General features: G+C 35.7%; 1 pseudogene; it reads left to right on the forward strand.

Annotated features, from left to right (window-relative positions):
- The first annotated feature begins 1,505 nt into the window (after positions 1 to 1,505).
- On the forward strand, positions 1,506 to 2,478 carry LOC148166830 (serine/threonine-protein kinase pelle-like; annotated as a pseudogene).
- The last annotated feature ends 12,957 nt before the right edge of the window (positions 2,479 to 15,435 follow it).

Genomic DNA, 15,435 nt, shown 5'->3' on the forward strand with positions numbered 1-15,435 from the left:
TTCAAGTTTTTTTTGTAATTTCTTAGCTGCTCGAAATAAAAATTTCTACAAATTCTCTTTTTCGGTCTAAATTTTTCTAATTCGACACTCTTAATAAGACAGTCGAGAGTGATAATCTCCACAAATGTCGTTAAAATCGAATAAAAAATAAAGAAATTACAAAATTTTAAAAAAAATTGGTGGAATTTTTTTGGTCTTACAACAAAAATTTCTAAGAATTCGACTTTTTGATCTAAATTTTTGCAAATTAGTGATATTACTAAAACAAACAAAAGAACCAACATGCATGAATTTCGTTCCTGTCGCACTAAAAATAACGAAATTACAGTGTTAAAGAAAATTGACATTTTCACAGTTGTCCAAATAAAAATTTCTAAATTGGTTTTGGTCAAAAATTTTCTAAATCGGTACCCTTAATAAGACAGTCAAGACCTATAAACTCCACAAATTTGGTTATAGTGGCATTAAAAATTAAGAACTTACAGATCGTTAAAAATTTTTGGTCAAAAAACAAAAATTTTTCTTGGCCCCTCAAAATCAAAATTTCTAAAAATTCTCTTTTTCGGTCTAAATTTTTCTTATTCGACACTCTTAATAAGACAGTCGAGAATGATAATCTCCACAAATTTCGTTAAAATCACATAAAAAACTAAGAAATTACAGGATTAAAAAAAAATTTGGTGGCATTTTATTAGTCTTAAAACGAAAATTTGTAAAAATTCAATTTTTTGATCTAAATTTTTGCAAATTAGTGATATTACTAAAACAAACAAAGGAAACAACATGCATAAATTTCGTTTTTGTCGCACTAAAAATAACGAAATTACAGTGTTGAAAAAAATTTACATTTTCACTGTTGTCCAAACCAAAATTTCTAAAAATTCTCTTTTCGGTCTAAATTTTTCTAAATCGACGCTCTTAATACGGCAGTCGAGAGTGATAATCTTTACAAATTTCGTTAAAATCACATAAAAAATAAAGAAATCACAGGATTAAAAAAAATAATTGATGGCATTTTTTTGGTCTTAAAACGAAAATTTCTAAAAATTCTCATCTTTGGTCTACATTTTTTTAAATCGACGCTCTTAATAAGCCAGTCGAGAGTGATGATCTCCACAAATTTCGTTAAAATCGCATAAAAAAGAAAGAAATTATAGGATTAAAAAAAATTGTGGCATTTTTATGGTCTTAAAACGAAAATTTGTAAAAATTCGACTTTTTTGATCTAAATTTTTGCAAATTAGTGATATAACTAAATCAAACAAAAGAAACGACATGCATAAATTTCGTTCCTCTCGCACTAAAAATAACGAAATAAAAATTTCTAAATATACTCCTTTTTGGTTTAGATTTTTCTAAATTGGTACTATTAGCCGTAACCGCACTAGAGCGTTTGTTAAACTGTAAAAGCGTTATTTTAGAAGTTTTCCGCTATCTTCGATAAGCCATTTTGTCTTGCGATTCAAAATCTGTCTTAACTTCCGCCATTTAGTAATTTTTCCTACATGAATCCTTCAATTTCTAGAATTTCCGCCATGTTGAATCCACCATTTTGTCTTGAACTCTCTTCCTGTTTGTTCCGCGAATTAGTCAATTAGTCCTACACGAAGTGTTTCCACCATTTTGAATGAAACAATTTTTTCAGGTTTAGCGTCGGCGGCCCTCAGCCGTGCCTCGTCTACCAATACATGCCAGGGGGCTCCCTGGAGTACCGCCTCCACATTCGAAACCCTCCTCCGTCCTGCCATGGACCACGCGTCTCAAAATCGCCACCGGAACGGCCCGTGGCCTCCAATTCCTCCACACAATTCGCGGAAAGCCTTTGGTCCACGGTGATATCAAATCAGCCAACATTCTTTTGGACTCCAATGACTCTCCTCGGATCGGCGATTTCGGGTTAGCCCGGGAGGGTCCTTCCCAGGACTACATGAAAATTACGACAGTTCACGGGACTAGACCGTATCTTCCCGATGAATTCATGCGGTACAAAAAGTTTTCCGCTAAAGTCGAAACTTATAGTTTTGGGGTGGTTCTGTTTGAATTGGCGACGGGGGCGAGTGCTTTTTCAAGGACACGGAAAAGGGAGGATCGGTTTTTAAGGGATTATGTTGTAAATTATAGAGAGGGGCAAATTCTGGAGTTGAAGGATCCGAGGGCTCCGGGGGGTGAGGAGTATTTTAACAAACTTATTAATATAGGAAAGGGGTGTGTGCATTCGTTGGCGAAGAAACGGCCGGATATGGTCAATGTGTTAATGATGTTGGAAAGAAGTTATTAAAAAACAGATTGTGTGATCAAATTTTTCGATGTTTTTGTATTCAGAGTTTATATGTTTATGTTTTTAAATAAAATATTTATAATTTAAATTTGAATTTTTGTGAATCTTGTCCCCCCAATTTAACCAATTCAAACCCGAAAATAACAGCTTCTAGTCATAACTTTTCGCCGCTTCTTTTTCATTTTCCAAAACTGAAGTAAAATCTAAATTGTCAATCTAGAAGTCTATGATAAGTAACTAAAAACAAAAACCTGTAATAACCTGAGGCAAAACCGGCATTAGTAGCTCCTATAATAAGTCAAATTTGATATGGGATTCCCATGAAACGTCACAGTTTTCAACATCTTTTTTTTCAACTTCAGAATCTGTCAATTTTGTATGCCGCGCGTCGAAAAACGCGAGTCAAAAATCGTCGCGAGCTTGCCAGGCTCTGCGCGGTACCGTCTGCGCATCTTCCCTGCTCTTGGCTACGGCGCATCACATGGTCAACTCATGAAATGTGCAAAAATTTAAAATGACGTGTGTTTGTTGTATTATAAATTGCAATAGCAAAGCTGCCAATGGGAATTTTCAAAGCTTTTTTGAATTTACTGTCGTACGTATTTTTCTTCACACACACATTGCAATTGCTCTATTAGTAGCTCTATTTTCCCGCACTCCACTTGAAGAAAAGGCGAAAGCCGCAGAAGGTTTTTCACATGTGATTTGTACTTTGAAAAAAAATGCTTTGAACAAAAAGAAATAAAAATTTTAGTCGATGATGCTACATTAACGTTGCCTCGTAAACGGTTGAGACTGAGGCCGAGTAGCAGAATTTCCAACTATTGTAATTCGATTTTTTACGCTTAAATGCTGAATTTACGAAACCAACCCTCATTACAGGATTGTACTCATTTTCTTTCCTTGAAAGGGTACTTCTAACTACCAACACAATGCTACTTGACTCACCACTTCCGGAACACCTTTATCTAGTCAGGTCCGGGCTTAGCTCAACTGGGAAGTCACGGAATTCTCGCAACAAAACATATTGCCACCTGCCTTATCATCCTTAATCATTTATTAATGAAATAACTTACCGGGGGAGTTTCGCCCCCTCCCCCATCGCTGGATAGCGGCTCGGATTACTAGCATTGACCCCTTTTTCTGCAACGGAAGGACACACATGTCCTTACTCCGACCCTGGTGACATCTTGACATCTTTTTCTTTCTTCGAGTACGGCAAAGTCAACCATTACCGTACTCACCCGCTTACTGGAAATTAACCATCCAGCACGCTACCTGGAAGTCAGCCATCCAGGCCTTCTGGAAGTAAACCATCCAGGCCCTCTGGAAGTAAACCATCCAGCCCTCTGGAAGTCAGCCATCCAGCTCTCTGGAAGAAAGCCATCCAGCCCGACATGAAGCCCCTCTCCTTCTGGAAATCTACCATCCAGAACACTTCCTGGAAATCAGCCATCCAGGCATCACACCCCACACACACACACACACACACACACAATTTCCACCTTCTCCACCTACGGCCAATTCTTCACCTCTTGGCCACCTTTTCTTTCACCGCCCAATTCCTTACTGCCTCCAGCTACACATTCTGGCGTCATTCACCCCAACCAGGAGTGCGCACAAGTTACTGAGCCAGTCCAAGGGCTCTTAATTACAACATTAATGACTCCCAGTTACGTCATCACCATTATTACAAATACCACATTTTTATCGTCTTACACTATAAAAAAAATTTCGTCGTTTGAAGAACTTCTATCGGTTCTTGAATTGGTTGCTGGTCTTCTGGTGTGTGAGGGAGCGCAGAACGCAGGATAGGATTTCTACAGGCTTCAACAACGGGCAAAAGCAAATTTTGTAAATCCTGTCAACAAGCAAAAAGCGAAAACATGATAGAGAGAGCAAAACTAAGAAAAGAACGGCTTTATGGGCAATTAAGGGGAAAAAAATTAAGAAAAACATCAAAGACAAATGCAACAGGTCGAGTCAAAAGGTCGGTATATTAACGATCTTTTCTATGAACATTCTGCATTTGACTATTTTATAATTTAAACTACACACTTGCAAGAAGAGCTTAATAAATGTAAAAAGCTCTCCGCCAACATTGAGGAAAACGTTCTAACGACACCATAGAACGTTTACCCAAAGAAATGCGAGAAGCAGTAAAAAAATGTTGACGGTACGCTAATCTTGGAGTGCCTATTGATCCGAATTAAGAGCCGCAAAGCCTACCTTCATATTCGCAATCACATTTTACCTCTGCCAACGATAACAACACTGAGCAAGTATGTGAAGAATTTGAAACCCTCATTCGGCTTTGACTCTTTTGTTTTCAATTATGCTAAAGGCAAAAGGTTTATCAATGAAGGCTGAAGAAAGACGAGGTAAGATAATTTCAGCAATTACAATAATCAAATACCGCCCTTTACAGGAGTTCTTGTCTTAGACAAAATGAAGCTGAGCGAGGGAGCTTCATTTGACACCAACAATTTGGCACTTGTTGGTTTCACAGATCTTTGATTATATATTCGAGAAGAAAAAAGCAAGAGGGGACCAAGCGTTAGTCTTTCTTTTTCAACCCTTTCGTGGGCAATTAAGCCACACCCCTCCTCCATTCGATCACACCCCTTCTTCATTAAACCACACTTTTTTTCCATAGGCCACACCCCTTCTTTATTAAGCTACACTCCTCTCTCATTTGACCACACCTCTTCTCCATTAAGCCACATTCTTCCTGCGTTAGGCCACACCCCCTCCTCCTCCATTAAGCCACACCCATTCGCCATTAAGCCACACCTTTTTTCAATAGGCCACACTCCTTCACCATTAAACCACACCTTTTTACCTTTTTTAATATAGGCCACACCCCTTCTTCATTAAGCCATACCTTTTTTCTATAGCCACACTTCTTCATTTGACCACACCCCTTCTCCATTACGTCACACGGTTTTTTCTATAGGCCACACCCCTTCTTCATTAAGCCACACCTCTTCTTAATTAGGCCACACGATTTTTCTGTAGGCCACACCCCTCCTCCATTCGTCCTGAGTTAGACCACGCCCCCTCTTTTATTAAACCACACCCCTCCTATATTTGACCACACCCCCATCTCAATTAAGCCACACTCCTCCTTATTTGGCCACACCCGTTCTCCATTCCCATGTGGGTACACCTCTTTTCCGTTAGGCCACACCTTTTTTTTCCATGGCCACACCTCTCTTCTATTTGGCCACATCCCTCCTCCGTTGGGCCACACCCTCTTTCCATTAAGCCACACTCTTCCTTCATTAGGCCACACCCCTCCACCGTTGGCCACACTAAACGGTGTTGGTTTGGTTAGCAAAGATGAGTTAATTCGAGATCGCATAATTTTTAGAATTGATGGTCAACCACTACAAGAGAAAGGTTACTTCGCATGGGGATTGAAGAGTTAACACTTCAAAATGTAATTAACCAGTGTAAGGCAGCAGAACAGTCGAAACAACAGTTCAACACTCTTCATACCTCTTCAAGAGAAGTCATTTGAAAATAGAGTGAAGACTTTAAATATATAAACAAACAGTAAAAACAAAATAGTGTTAAATATTTAGGACATGTCTTTTCTGAGCCAGGTTTACAAATTGATGCAGAAAGAGTAAGAAGAAGCAATTAAAAAACCTACAAAGTGTATTAGGTATGTTTAGCTTTTTACGTGCTTTTATCCCAATTTTCTTTTTTTTTAAGAAAAATGTAGAATTTTAGTGGATACCTGCTCATACTCAAGATTTTGAAACTTTAAAAACACAAATTTCAACTGCACCGATTTTGGGCTAAGTTTGATACATTAAAAGATACAGTTCTACAATGTGATGCCTCACAAAATGGATTAGGCTGTGTTCTTCTACTCAACCAGTGTGTTTTGCTTTTCGTAGTTTAACAGAAACAGAAAAGAATTTTTCGCAAATTGAAAAAGAACTTCTAAGTATTGTCTTTGCTGCACAAAAATTTTATTTCTACAATTATGGTAGACCTATCAAAGTCCATATAGATCATAAACCATTATTAGGTATTATGAATAAGAAAATTTCTGACATTGCATCTAATCGCATTAAAAAAATTTGTATAAAACTTCAGGTGAATGGCTAACTGAAGAAGTTAATACTATTTCGATCGGTTTAGATCTAGTTTTGTCCAAAATACATAGTTTGGGGTTTTTAGGCGATAAACACCCTTAATAAATCATGTGTTTACTCTGTTTTATACCAAAATATTGATTGTCACTATGCGACTTGCTTCATTGGGTTCTTGGGTGGCAATTTTGGGTGCAGTAGCCATGGTATAATTATAAGGCATGGAGAATTTCCTACTATAACTTCCTTGTCCAGGGTCGGGACAATTTTGATCAACATCTTTTTTAGAAACTGTTTTTCGCCAATTAATGTCAAAATTGAATCTATCAAAAAATTTAACTTCAACTGAAATACCCTACGGTTATGAATTGCGCTGCTCTCCAAATTCGACCCCGAGGATCGCCTAATTAAAGAAAATGAGAGAAATATGTTTGGAAGAGAAGAGTTTATACACTACGTTATTGCAGAAAACATAATAGCATTCAAAATGAACATAAAAAACGTTCGATAAAATTTGATGACAAGGAAAAATTTCGAGTTTCTATTTATCTAGACCGCAACTGTGTTGTGCCAAATTTTTGGCTATGCCTATATGACAAAATAAGTACCTTACGGCTATCGAGTTATTAAAAAAAAATGGTTTCAATGTTTTACCTGTTTTTAAAAGTTAGTTACCTACAATTTTGAATATTTCAACATATGCAAGAAGACGGCTTTTATGTGTTTTTGGAAAAATTCTATGAAATGTTGACCAAAGTCAAGTTCCTATTAAAGGGAAAAAATAGTCCTTTCCCTTAGGGAAAAAATTAAAATTTTAGACATAGTAAAAGTGGGTGTAGGTTTTCAAATAGTATATTAAAGAACTTGTTTTATAATGGCCGAGTTTTGTATGGGACGAGTGCATCAATGCCATTATAAAACAAGTCCTTTATACTATTTTTCGAATTTGCACCCTTTTTTTAATAAATAATTTAAATTTTTCAATTCTAAGAGTTTTCGTGTTACACGATTGGTAATGGTTTTGTAACCAAGACTTGCTACTTTATTTTCATATTCAATTTAAAATTTGACATTTATTGACTTTTCCTGTCACTGAGTTTTAACCTAACGTAACCTAACCTCACAACCTGTATTCACATCTATTATATTTAGGTACAATTATTGTTGCCCGCAAAGGACAATTCAATTATATTGATACATTTTTTATTCAAGCAGCAATTTATTAAACACGAATCGTAAAATCCGTAATGTGAAATTGACCAAGAACTTGACAGGAAACAGGTGACAGCTAAACTAATTAGTTCTGCCAACTCTTTAAAAACAAAATTTCCCACTTTGAGTTCTCTTATAGACACCTATAAACGACTCCAAATTGAGTACTCTAATGGACCTATTAAAGCGGCAAATTCGAAAAATATTATTAAGCATATTTGTAATATAGGTATAACCAATTATGTTTTTATCTAATAGAATTTAATTTTTTAATTTACATGGCGTTTATTTTAATTTAACCCTTCTAATTACACAAGTCAATAGATTTAACATTCGCGAATTTGACATTCGCGTCTAAATGTTAGAACGAAACACCCGCGAATGTTGAGGATTTACTGTATATTTAAAATTTGTGGTTCATATATTTTTATTTCTTGGTCTTTACGGACTTTTCTTTTCTATTATTGTGTTTTTAAAAAAAGTAAAAGAAATAGCTGTATAATTTTCTGATATTTTACTAAAAGTTTAAACATAATTTTTGCAAATTTTATTTCAAGTCATGTCTGAGAGTTACTTCACCAAATTGGACATAACCTCAAATTGAGAAATCATGGTAAAAACTTTCTGCTGAAACGTTAAGCCTGTACTAAACTGCTGCTCAAAGTGTTTTAATGTCTGACAGGATGTAATAATGGTTATTTCATGACGATTTATTAGAGTATCACCACTTAAAATAAAAATCTAAAACTGTCAAAATTGTTAGCAGAAGACCTACATTAATTTGGGTCAAATTCGCCTGGATCACAAATTAAAATGATCACGCCGTATTATGGAGTCAAAAACTTGTCAAAAAGCGCTCGATTTTAAAACTGGAGTACGGATTCATTATTCAAAGTAATTTTTATGAATTAAGCCGGGGCAAAAAATCTTAGACGTCAATGTCATCTAATTGTCACATGGTGTAAAACCCCACTTTAGTAACATTACTTTTTTAAATTCACTGTTCTAATTTTTAATTCCAAAATTGATAGAATTTTCGGTATTTCCAAGGACTTGACTATAGATTATACCACTATGTACTAAAAAGATTGTTCTAATTTTATCGGCTTTAAATACTTCAGTCATGACAATTCTGAATTGACAACTTGTCAATACTTTGATATTTTAAACGTCAGGTCAGGTCAGGTCCAGGTCAATATGTCAGGAAACTGGCAGAGATAACTAAAGATCTAAAGATTAAGGCGGACAGCCGGGAAAAGAGAGAAGCATTTAAAGCAACATTAAGAGGAGAAATGAAGGAAGTGGCCGAAGTAAAAGTCAAAATGAGGAAAGAAACAGTGTTGCTGCTAGACCTAGACCCGACAGTTGAAGGTAAGGAAATAAAGGAAGTTTTGAAACAAGGACTAAGGAGTGACTATGAAGAGACTGGTATGGAGATAAGGATTATGGACAAATTGAAAAGTTAGGATTGGCTTGTCTATGTGTAAAATGCAAGAAAAGGCCAACATTCTGAAAGGCTATAAATGCTGGGAATATGGACATAAGGAATGGAATGGACAAAAACAAAAATTGTGAAAAATGTGGTGGGAAAGGGCACAAAAGAGAAGAATGTACTAAACTAGCATTCTGCCCTATCTGCAATGTAGCTACAAATGTAAAAGGTTAAAAGAAGCAATAGCCGCGGCAAGAAAAGAAAAAGAAAACATTAAACCCCAGGTAAAAAAAAAACAAGTTGGCTGAATGAATTAACGCGACACCCCACGCATGGGGTGACGTGCAGCTATGACAAAATTGTAACCAAAGAAGGAAGAGCCTGCATAACAAAAAAGACAACTGGAATAGTAAAAAAAGGGGGAAAATAAAAAAAATAAGCCTTGTTAAAATAGTGCAAACGAATTGGCTGTTATATCAGTCCAAACATCAAACATGAAAAGGTTTAAAAACCAGTAGAGGAACTGGAAAAAGAGGTAGATAAGAATCGTCATAGAAATCACAGAATTTTTGTTAATTAAGGTCATCCCTATAAAACCATAAAATTCAAAAAACGTTTTACTGGACACTAGATATTGACAAAGATCTGATTGCGATTGATTACAATACGCAGCGTTATTTTGAAATCAACGAAAATGAGCTAAATTTTGGTACCAAAAATAAAAATGGATCGTTCATCGTTTCTCCGTCTAATGTGCTTAACATTGAGAATAGTCCACACTGCATCATTGATTAGCCATTAATCGTAAAAAATTGTCGTCGAACATCTGGAAACAACTATACACGAGCAACTCCTGGTTGTTTATCTTGCCTGGAGTGGCTAGAATTGCAATTACTTGCAATGGCAATCGTCAGAACGTGTATTTAAACCAAACTGGGATCCTGACAATCTCACAAAACTGCATCGTGGCCACGAAGAAGATGACATTAACACCTCGACGAATGGAAGGCATATCAGTAGTTGCCGCATTTACCAAGGCCATTCCGGTAGATTGGGCAAAGATTGAAAGATCATCAAGGCCAGCGTCGATCACTTATCCTCCAGGATAAGGTCATCAGATCGTCCGACGATCTTCAGTCCTTGAAGTCAGCGGACAGTTGACGAGGATCTCAAGAACGTTCATTGGACCATGATTACTCATCACGCCGTTTTGACAAGCCTACTTACAGTAGTAGTCCTTGTCATTTTAATAATTGTTCTGTTCTTTAGTTGTATGATACTGCTTCGTTACAGAGGGGAGCGACTCCGTCGTCGTCAGGCAGACCAAAATCCGCGGTGCCCGGTGGCTCGCACTCGCGTCCCGCAGCCAGCCAGCGGAGTGTGCTCAGTCATCGACGAAGTCGAGATGCAACCACTTTTGTCTTCCGGCGACCAAGAGCTCAACAACACTCCGACAGATCTATCTTTTCTCGTCCCGGAAAGATGTTAAGGCATCATTGCCACCTTAACAATAGTTTCATTTGTCAAATAATTGTAAATAAGTAAACCAATAGTACGTAAATTATTGTTGAATAGTCAGAATAGACAGTGTTAAAATAACATTCATCGAGCGTGGTTGATTATCTCATTTCATCTATCCTCTACCCTTATACTTCCTCAAACAACAATAATATACGGAGATTTTAATGCCAAGTCGGAAACATGGGGCAGCAGGAAAGAGGACACAAGAGAAAAATTTCTAGCAGACTGGTTTTGCAGCAAAAAGACTAGTGATCCAGCTTTCATTAGAAACAACTCTTCCTTCGTGATTGATATCACACTACAGTCTACACCATATTTCAACTGAATCTGTGGTCCAAACTTCAACATATGCCCAAATTTTGGGACTGTACACGAAACTGTGCATAGGACTGTATCACCTAGTTACATTTTTACTTTTGTTGGGTTTGCTGTTAATATCTGAAATATTGACAAACACGTTAACCTGACAGAAACCAGAAATTATTTTTGATTTTGCACAAATTTAGAGACTAATCGTCAATGTTGTTCGTTACATGAAGAGCTTTTTCTGTTGTTGCAACCAGCAATACAGTTGTAACTACAACCCCGGAGAAGGGGTGGTTTCCCCCACTATTGTTAAATTATAATTTTTAAATGGTACAGAGTTGAAGTTGTACTGTTACGAGACTCAGAAACAGAAACTTCACTGGTACCTATGTACACATTGGGTTAAATACACAAGTTATTCCAAAACAGTATTTTTATACCCTGGTCCTTCGAACAATACCTTCAACATCAAGGCACCTCAACGATCAAACATTGGTCTATCGAGTCGGATCTTAAAGGTCCAAACATTGGTCCTTCGAACCGGACTCAAGGGTGCAACATCTGTCGTAATATTGTGACTTTAGGTTGGGTGTAATGAAACCCCCACTGTAACAGCAAACGGGTTGTAGTTGAACCTAATGACCTAATGTAATCGTGCCAGTTTTTAACACTTTAAAACCTGGAATAGATTAGAGAGAATCTTGCGACACTTCTAACGCGAGTTCTTGCTTATGTGTTCACACTGTTTGCAATAAATACTGCAAATTTCTTTCGCGAGAATTTGGTGAGTTCTGGCTTTTGCGATTTCTCACAGACTCCTTATTTGAAAGAACTTGAGCAGGATCAAAAATGCTTGTATACGATGGAGAGAAAATCGCTCGCGCGAGAACTTTTGCGAGTTCCAGAGAGTCAACTTGCAGCGGTAGTTACATTAGGAGCAGCAGTGTGCGACAGAAACTCAGGTGAGATTTCTCGCAAGTCTATTTCCGCCTTTTGATGAGAAGATGCACTGGGTGCAAGTAATGTTTATATTATGACTTGGCTCATTTCGACTTTCAAATTAAAACCCTTACGTTGAGATGTCAATAATTGCCGACCGTTGCACATGAATCAAAAAGAATCTTCGAAATTTGAGATGTTGATAATGTCGTCTTTTCGTTTTTATTCAAACATATTCATTAGTTCCACTTGCTTTGTTTCTAAATTTACAAGCAATTAAACGAATCCAAAACGGTCAACTCACAGTAAAATTCGGAAAAACACAAGTCTTTTATTTACAATGTTTTTTAAGTTAAAGATCACGTATAGCACATCGTAGAACTTCTTTATTATTCACTTTGCATCGAATGGGACGTAAATCTTTTGCTTTTCCAACAAATTCCTGATTTGACAAGTAATATCAATAATTGTAACCAAACTAATTTTGACAGCTCTCCCACTTTTTAAACATTACCAATTTTAAATAAAATCACTAGTTGTCCAGATACACTCTGCACTTACATACACTTGTCGCCACCAAAATTGGGGCCACAGTTTCAGTTGAAATACGGTGTATTTCACATTGACAGTAGGCTGTCAAATATTACTTTATTTTTAAAAATTTAAATTCTCATTATTTTGTTATAAGTCAGGTTCAGTGAGTCACGGGTACTAATCCCTCAGGTACTCAAGTGAACTTACATGAAGGTAATTTTTTTATGTTTTCTTAGAGTAAATTTTATGCAATTCTTTAGTGATTTTTGTGTTCTACTGTTGTCGGTGTTTGCTTTTCTAGTTGGATTCTAAGAGCTCATATAACACTCGGCATATTTGAGAGCTTCTGTCTCTCTTTACTTCTGAAATTGGAAAAGAACAGAGAGAAACACAATCTTAATGCTATACGTTCTTGGTCTGCTTTAGTTTCAGTTATCGGATAGAAAGAGATAAAACTATAAACGTATTTCATTTCTTGCTCTGAACGCTTTTATGAGAGATCGGGATAAGTTCGTGAAACAGAGTGTAACAACTAAAAAGTTTGCAAAAAACGTTACTGGATAGACAACACTTTTAGATGAAAACCTGACTGACCATCTACATATTATGTTTGATGTTATACTAGAGGAACCAAAAATTGAATAATAAATGGATTTTTGAAGAAAAGAGAGTTGGTAAATTTGTAGAATGGCACATAGAGCGGGGAGACAAAAAAGATAAGATGCTTAATTTTAGTAAAGCTCTAAAAAATGTATATAAGGATAGTTTCCAAAATATAACAACGGGATGTGGACGTAAAAGAAGTGTATATTTGGTGAAACAACGATATTAAAATAGCACGGACGAGCTGCCAAAGAGCACGGCGCAAATGGACCGGGGCCAAATCGAAAAGTATCTTAGAACTAGACGTACTTAAGAACAAGTACTTTGATAAACAAAGCGAGCGCAAGAAGAAAATACAAGCAGCTAAGGAAGCAGCTTGGAAACAGCTTATTAACGAGCTAGATAAAAGATACCGGAAAAACCAATGTGAGAGGAAGCGCAAAAATTGTTTCAGGAAAGCCAGGTGATACATATAGATCCCTCTAAGAAAATGCATAATAAAAATGAAAACGAATTTAACATGTTTGACGAAGCAAAACTGATGCAGGCAGCTAGGAGTTTGAAACTGAAGAAAGCTGTAGGCACGGACGACGGTATTCCTGTGGAAATAATAGTTAGTTTGGTCATTGAGTATAAAAATAACAGAGAAACAACCCAATGCTAATTTTTGTAACCAAACGAACGACTTGAACACCAGTGGGCGCCACAAAAAAAACGCTAGCGCCACCTATGTTTCAAGATGGTCGTCACACACCATCTAGTGGTCAAGATTTTATAACGAGAAGCTAATCTTATTTTGTGATGACGTCATTTCTTTGAAGGAGAATTGTTTATTGTTTTATACTTTTTTGTGGTTGTGTTCTACCAAAATTTAGCGTTATAACAACAAAACAGATTTTACAACACGGTTTTTAATTTTTTTTTAATTGTTGTGATGGACGATTTTTTAAAAAATGATTTGAATTTATAATTTTTTTTGGTACAGATTTTTTTAAAATGAGATAAGACGTTTTTATTTATCAGTCACTGAATTTGGGCCCCACCTTTGCCAATTTTATACAATATAATTTAATAAATTAATTTAATAAATGAACTGGTGTAATAAATTAATAATGTGTAGAAAATTAGAAGCTAGAAATTAGAAAAAAATATTTTATTTTAACATTAAAAATTGAAATATGTAGAACATTTGAAAAACTTAAATACATTTAAAAATTAGTTGAGGAAGTAGCGTTCTGAAAAATTAAAAAGCGTTTAAAAGAATGATATAATATAATAAACATATTTACCATTCCGGGTCAGAACCAAAAAGCAAAAGCAATTTTAATTGCAACAACTGTTTCTTTTTTAAAGGAATTTTTACAATCAGCTTCAGGTTTTCTGTTATCAATAGACACCTTGGAGTCGGCGGCCGTTGTATTTCAAAATTGGCGCTTTCCATTTTTTTAAATAAGCGTTCACGTCGACCTGGACGATTTCGACGACGTCGAGACATTTTATCAAATACACGTGACGATTAGTCGAAAATACAGAACAAAACAACCAGCTAGACATTAATCTCCTAATTTATTACTCACACTTTAAACTATATTTGTGAGAACTAGTGAAGTAGGCAGTTTTGTTTATAAAAAAAATTAATAGAGCTGAATTTATTAGATGTAGGGGAGAAGTGACAAAATAAAGTTTATTGTTTTATGGTTTGATTTTACTGTTTGTTGTTGGCATTTGGTAGTTGGAACGTACAAGTTCCAAATTGTAAAAGGTTGGCTGAAAATAATTTCATATTGTTAAAGCTTAATGTACACCGCGTAAAATCTAATCAGCGAAGGTTAAATCCGCGAACGGCGAAGTCCGACTGTAGTGATTTACCTTCACTTTTTTTGTAGATCACTTAGTCGTTTCATATTGTCAGTGTTCTTTTCAAATGTTTTAATTAAATATGTAATATGTTAAATATCAAATAAACTTTTTCAATTTTATAGCTATCTTGATTAAGAATTCTTTTAGTATATTACTTAATTAACTTACAATTAGTTGCCAAATTTCTAACAGTGATTACAAGTAAAATTTTTACCTCGAATGTCTTATTTCGACGTCTAAGCGGCAACATCCGCAACCTCAGTTGAGAAAATATTTTGTTACTACTTTGTCTCAGATGAATTTTTCGCGGGAAACTTACTGGTGGAGATTATCTTGTGTATTACTGAATAGATCTAACCTTAAGCTAAAGTTTGATATCAAATATTCATTGAGAAAAATTGTTTACACTGACGAAAAAACAGTTTTTTTGCGCTCCCGTATGCCTTTGTAAAAATTGAGATTGCGGTAGTTGCCGCTTAGACGACGATTTATTGGTTTATAAACTAAATATTTAGACTAAAAATTGTAAGTTACTCTGTATAATGTTCATTCCATTTCTTTTAGTTATCCCCTAGATATTATTCTCGATATTATTCTCAAAATTCCCTTTAAATATTTATTACTGTACGTGCTTAAAACGTCGG

This window comes from Gnatocerus cornutus, unplaced genomic scaffold (assembly GCF_029298725.1).
Source record: "Gnatocerus cornutus isolate USDA-ARS CGAHR unplaced genomic scaffold, icGnaCorn1.1 Chromosome12, whole genome shotgun sequence".
Taxonomy (NCBI): domain Eukaryota; kingdom Metazoa; phylum Arthropoda; class Insecta; order Coleoptera; family Tenebrionidae; genus Gnatocerus; species Gnatocerus cornutus.